This window comes from Eufriesea mexicana, unplaced genomic scaffold, assembly GCF_001483705.2.
Source record: "Eufriesea mexicana isolate 0111107269 unplaced genomic scaffold, ASM148370v2 scaffold283, whole genome shotgun sequence".
NCBI classification, from domain to species: Eukaryota; Metazoa; Arthropoda; class Insecta; order Hymenoptera; family Apidae; genus Eufriesea; species Eufriesea mexicana.
In genome coordinates, this window is record NW_016908447.1 from 61,313 (window position 1) to 67,312 (window position 6,000).

The window sequence follows — 6,000 nt, forward strand, 5'->3', positions numbered from 1 at the left end:
TCGTAGACTACGAAATTGTAGACAACTTTGGAAACTAAATAATATTACGATATGAAAAGATCATCGTTCAGCGATGAAGAAGTTTAATTATATTGTGGTATCGCGGGATGAGAGTGTTATCTAGAGTGCGTGCGAAAGGATGAATGATCGTGCGCTAGGATCGTGTGAACGGGATGTTTATGAATGTATCGAGTGGCTTTAGGAATGCGCTTGAGTGTTTGGGCTGAGTGACCCGCTGAGGGTAAGATTGCGAGGAGTGCGTGGGAAAGTGTGATTGGAAAGAGAGAATAGGTATGAAAGAGGATAGAATGGATGGTTTTAAATAGGGATGCAAGGGCGTGAGAGAACAAGACAGTGACAGAGAGAGAGGGTGTGGAGTCGGTCGCGATACGTGTAGTATAGGAGAGTTCAGAGAGAGAGAGTTGTGAGAAAAGGTGTATTAGTGTTGCGAAGTATAAACGTGTTGTTAGGATTAATAAATAGTTTTAGTAGTATTAGTGTTGTTGTCCGCCCCCATCTCTACAATATATTACGCAAATTTAACAGTACGTATACTGTAATAAAACTTGCAGTTCAATTCCCAGGGAGTATCAGGTAAAACTTGCGTGACTGGCAGTCAACGCGTTAATAAGCTATTAAATACTCTCGGTGCAGGCACTTCGCAAGGTTGCATATCCCGGTAACGTAATCGAATACTCGCATCCCTCGGTTCCATAGCTTTTCCCTTTCGACGAAATTTCGTTCCTTGCAACCGGTCCCGCTCCAGAGACTCTTAAGGGGTAACAGGGACGCGAGTTTCCCGTTTAAATCCCGAAATTTCTGCCACTGCAGATACGCGGGGAAGCTAGCTGCCCGGTGAGCTTTCGAAGGAAGTCGTTAACGATCCTCCAGTCGTCGTACCTATGTACCCGGAAAACTGGGACAAACGTTTTCGTTGCGAGGCAATGGCTGCTGTCGCGATAAACCTGACGCGTTGGAACGCGAGTCGCGTATCTCGCGAACGATCCTCCGGAATCGCGGAAGGAAAACGAAGTCGAAAGGGCAAGTTTGCTGAATTCCGCGGACGGGACCTCCTAATTGTTCGGAGTGGTCCGTTTCGGAGTGGAAGGCGACTCGTCGAGACGTCTAAACGGTAGCTTTCGACTGTCAAAAGAGGGAAGGGAAGAGGAGGAAGGAAAAAGTTGGAAGAAGCGGCTCTTAAGAAGAGGAAAGTTTACGGCGAGTCGAGGCTGAGACGATTGTTACAAACGAGACTTTTTAACGTTCGGAATGCGTTACGCGGCAAGTTGGAGAATACGGATATCGTTTTAATACCGTTCTCGTGCTCGGTGCGAGGGAATTCGCTCACCTCGGGTTCAAAGAGAAAGTGACTGGCAATAAAGGAACGATTACGGTTTTTGCGTGAAAGCTGTCGCGCGTAGGGAGCGTAGGGAGCGTAGGGAACAGGTTTCCGATTTGGACGTCGCGTTTCTAACGACGAGGAGCGTGGAGTTCACGAGGCTCGATTGGCTGGCATAGCGGACGGCGAGTATACTCGGCCGAACAAGATAAATGGCAGATAAAAAGGAAGATTCCCCGGGAAAGCTCTCTCCGACGGAATGGAAGCCGATCAACCGACTTCCTCGTTCCTCTTCCACGGTCACCTTCTCGCTCCGGTAAGCTTTGCTCAGCTTTTACGCCCGTCGATAAACACCGATCGCATCCTCCTCCGTTAAACCGTTCCACCGCGATTTTTCTTCGTCCTGTTTTTTTCTGAATGTTTTTACAGCGCTCGATCGTTGGACCGTGCCACTGCACATCGTCTCCGAAGGGGTTCGCACCCCTGTCGCGCGTGCCACTGAATCGCGTTCCGCGTCGAATCGTCGTCGAGACGCCCGTGGACGGGCCGTCGCAAGGCTCCGTTCTTTCTCTCTTCGTTAGCACGCGTTCGACGTAATCGATCGGTCGATCGATCGAGAAATGCGACGAGAAAGAAGAAAACGAGATCTAGGCAGTCTGACCATTGCGTGACCGCAACCACTTCTGGCGGGCTAGTGGCGCAATAGGATCAAAGCCGGCACTAGTGCTCTGCCATTTCGTGCGGGTGGAATTGGCTAGGAATCGCGCGACGATTTGTGTCACGACACCCGCACTTCGTACGCGTGTACAAGATATCTAATCCGCGGCTCTTAATCGAGAGAGTTCGTCAACCGCGATAACGTTCTCCAATTATACCCCGATGCAGGGGACGACCGCGTTTACGCGTTACCGAATTAAATTATCGACCGGTCGATTCTTCCGCATTATCGCCGCGTTCGACGTTTTCGCGTGCCTTCGAGGTCGTTAATAAAGTTTCGCAGCTTTCGAGGAAATTACTGTAGAACTCGCGGATCATCGTGAAACGGTGCGATTGGGTCGAAGCGGGCGACCCTTGGCGGCAGAGTCAGGCTCTCCGGCTCGCCCCTCGACGAGACTATCGAGTCGAATACGCGATAAAGGCAGCCTGTCGGTATGGAGAAAAAGGAAGAGGGGAAAAAATGATTTCCCGTGGACGATCGATCATTCCAGGCGAGGCAGCCGGTCATCGCTTCGACCAGAATGACTGGGCGGTGCGCGAACAGGTTTAATCGCGAACACACCGCTCGGATCGCCGTTGCTTTCATCGTCGCGTGATCCTGATCACTTTGCCTGCCTTTAATGCGCCACCGTTTAATAACCCTTCTGCTTTTCGTCCGTTTTCGACGCGATTGCGACAAAACGTTGCACACGGTCTATCGCGATCTGCCGCAAAGGTCGATTAAGCGGTAACGCCGGTCGTTTCGGCGACCAGAGACGCGTCCCCAGCCTCGTTAAGGAAAAAGGGGCTGGAATTGTCCAGTGGTCCTTGTTAGCTTGTATAAATGTCGGAACGGCGAAACACGGTATGAAACGATTTGCTCGTTTAGCTGGGTAAAATCGAATCAACGTCAGTACGCATCCATATATCGTGACGGGATGCAGCGAACGGCAGGCAGGCAGGCAGGCAGGCAGCCGAGGGAGCTCGGTTTGTCTCGTTGCATGCTCTGCATAAATGTGCAGCGATGCACGCGAGAGAAACTCCACGCCTCGCGTATCGACACACCGACGCGCTTCACGAGCTAAATGAATTTTGGATTTCGCCTGCGTCACGCGTTCCAGTTGTTTATCATATATACACACGCGTACTCGACCGCCGGCATTGCTTGGCGCGATCGTCTATGCGTGCTGCACCCACGACTGCGAATCGCACATCCTCGTATTTTATCCAAACATCCAAACGGCTCCCGGATCGTTATCTCCCTATTGATCTGCATTTTATAGCGACCACCGTGCGAATCTCGCGGTATCGAGATACCTAATTCTCACCCCTATCCCAGGGAGCGGACTCTCTCTGTTCTCGCAAGACGCCTCCGCGTCGATCGTTTTTCGAACGAAGCGCGAAAAGTCGACGCCGCCACGAGGATGGATCCGTAGATTACAGGATCGAGAGCGTCACAGCGACGCCGCGATTCATTAACAAGCACGGAGACGTATTCGAAATGGAAACGAAGGGCTAAAAACTTGCATGGATATCCGTGTCAAGCGATGAATCCCGTTGTCCTGCGTTGCAGAGAACGCAGGGGCAGGGATCGACACGCGCTGGCTTATCGGTCGCTGCTGTCCGGCAGCTACCATTACCGATTGCAAAGCTACCATTGCGGATTATTTGTTGCCGACAGTGAATTCATCGAGCCCGCTACACTCCTGTGACCAATTCGTTTGCACGGGCCATTTGTGACACGCGCCAACCCCCTCGCCCCACGGTTCGCCGTGGATACGCTACTCGCGGATACAATCTCCTTCCGCGAGTCGCGAAAAAGTAAATCGATCGCGACGTGGAACGAGCGGAGATAAATTATTTACCGAGCTTCGATTGCCACGGTCAACGCGCGAAACCGTCGACGCTGTGTAAAGCGGCGCCCGGAACGATTCGATTTCGTAATCGACGAAATCCATTGGACGAAAGGGAAACTAACGATTACGCCATCGACGCGTATCCAGCGACACGCGTTTGCGGCAGGTAAACGCGAGCGTGCGACACGTTCGCGCGGGAAAATAACGCGCCGGAACACCGTGTCGCGCCGTAGTCGAGCGTATCCATCTCGACGACCGTCCGCGTAAATCCCTCCGCGTCCTGTAAACGTCCGAGTCCTCGTTTATCATTTCCGTTTCCGTTCACTGTTCTCGCCCTCCATCCCGCGGAGAGAAACGAATAACCGAGTCCTGAAAGAAGTCTCGCAAGCGACGCGACATCGTTTCTACGTCGAAATGAGCGGAATCGACGAAGGAAAGTGGACGATTCGATTACCGCATGACTAACGCGGCAAACTAATTACGCGCTCATACGTCTCGTACGTCTCGCGTTATCCCGACTAGAGATTACGTTCTTCAACGTGGCGAGGTAATTCGTTGCAGCGACCACGAGAAAAGAATGTCCGGCGTTACGTAAACGGGAGCGGAAGAGGGAGCCCTGAGCGACACGGTGTCACGGTCGGAGGAAAGAAAAATACCAGGACGGTAACCAAACTCGATTATTTAAAAGCGAGGAGCGAGCAGACGCGATAAAAGAGAAGAGGCGAACGAAAAAGGTGGAAGCGAGACGCAGGGAGACGATTCTTGCCGGAAACGCGATACACGTATATGCGAAGCTACGACGCGTGACCATAAATCGCGAAACACCCGTAAATGCCAGACTGCTTCATTTTTCACGCTCTCCGTTGTCTCCCGGGACTCGCGACGCGGAAATGGACGGGCGAGCGTTCTCGCGACGAGTCCTCCGCTCCTGCGCGTCCCGCGGATAAGCTGCGTTTCCGCCGATAGTTCCAACTGGAGCAGATACGAATTGTCTACCGATTTTTTTCCATTTTCCCATCCAAGCGGTTCGTTGACGGCATGGAAACGCGTTTGAGCGGAAAGGCGGGAAGGCGAGAAGGGAGACGGTGAACAAAAGGCACGGGAACGCGGATTAGAAGGGTGCACATTCGGAGACCGCGCGAGAGCCCGGCAGACTCGTGCGTGTAATTTACATGCATAATTGTGGCCGGCTTCGTTACGAAGCTGCTTGCTACCTAGCCTGTTGATCGCCCCACGATTCCCTCGTGCTCGCCCTACTAATTAGTATTTGAAATAACGCGCGTATCGGCGTTCGCTGTTTGCAGCACGGACCTCTATATCGCCCGCTACATCGACACGCTGTCAAGTCCGACGTGTGTTTTTTTCCAAAGATCGAGATCTCGTCCGGTGCCTGGAGCGGTTCGAGGGCGGTCGGCGAAGGGAAATATCGGAGAAAATGGGAGAGAAAATGGGGAAGAAAATGACGGTGCAAAATGGCGGAGGAAAATAGGAATTACGCGCTCTGGATGCGAATCGAAATTGCCAGACCGTCACCGGGACCGGGAATGCACAGCTGATTATCGTTCTACCGTCTTTATCGCGGATTCCTGCCATAGTTGCGCGACGCGCAAGAATCTTGGCGCAATTAAGACGGATGCGGAGGAATGCGAGTGCAAAGGGCTGTGGGTGCGCGTGCATGCGCGAAACGAGATGGCGAAGCGAATGGGAAATTACGCGGTATCGCGACCGATAACGCGGCACGCGTTCGCGAGTACGCGGTCGTGCGTAGCGACGCGTCGCGACGCCGCTAATTAATCGAGCTTCGCGCGCGCCTTTCGTCCGCGTCGAGCGTCGCACCCTCTCGAAATTGCTCGGGGGTAGTCTGGCGGGTAGTCGCGCGGACGGGCCAAATTTTGATAACGATCGAGCCGGAATGCGGAAGGCAATCGCGATTAAGCGCACGCGTCGACGAGTCGTAGTTTAATATAGAGCGTTTCACTATCGTCGTTACGTCGAGTTTCTCTGCGATACGCTCTCTCCTGGTTCCCGCGCCACTACACGCATACCTTTGAATCCACGGTTAAGCGAAACTCGGTGAATAGCGGAGATTCGTCCGAGCGAAACAGCAGG

General features: G+C 52.8%; 1 protein-coding gene across 1 annotated transcript in view; it reads right to left on the minus strand.

Moving 5' to 3' along the window:
* The window catches only part of LOC108555804 (uncharacterized), a 57,225-nt gene that overhangs the window by 40,371 nt on the left and 10,854 nt on the right, over window positions 1–6,000 (minus strand). The window lies entirely within an intron of this gene.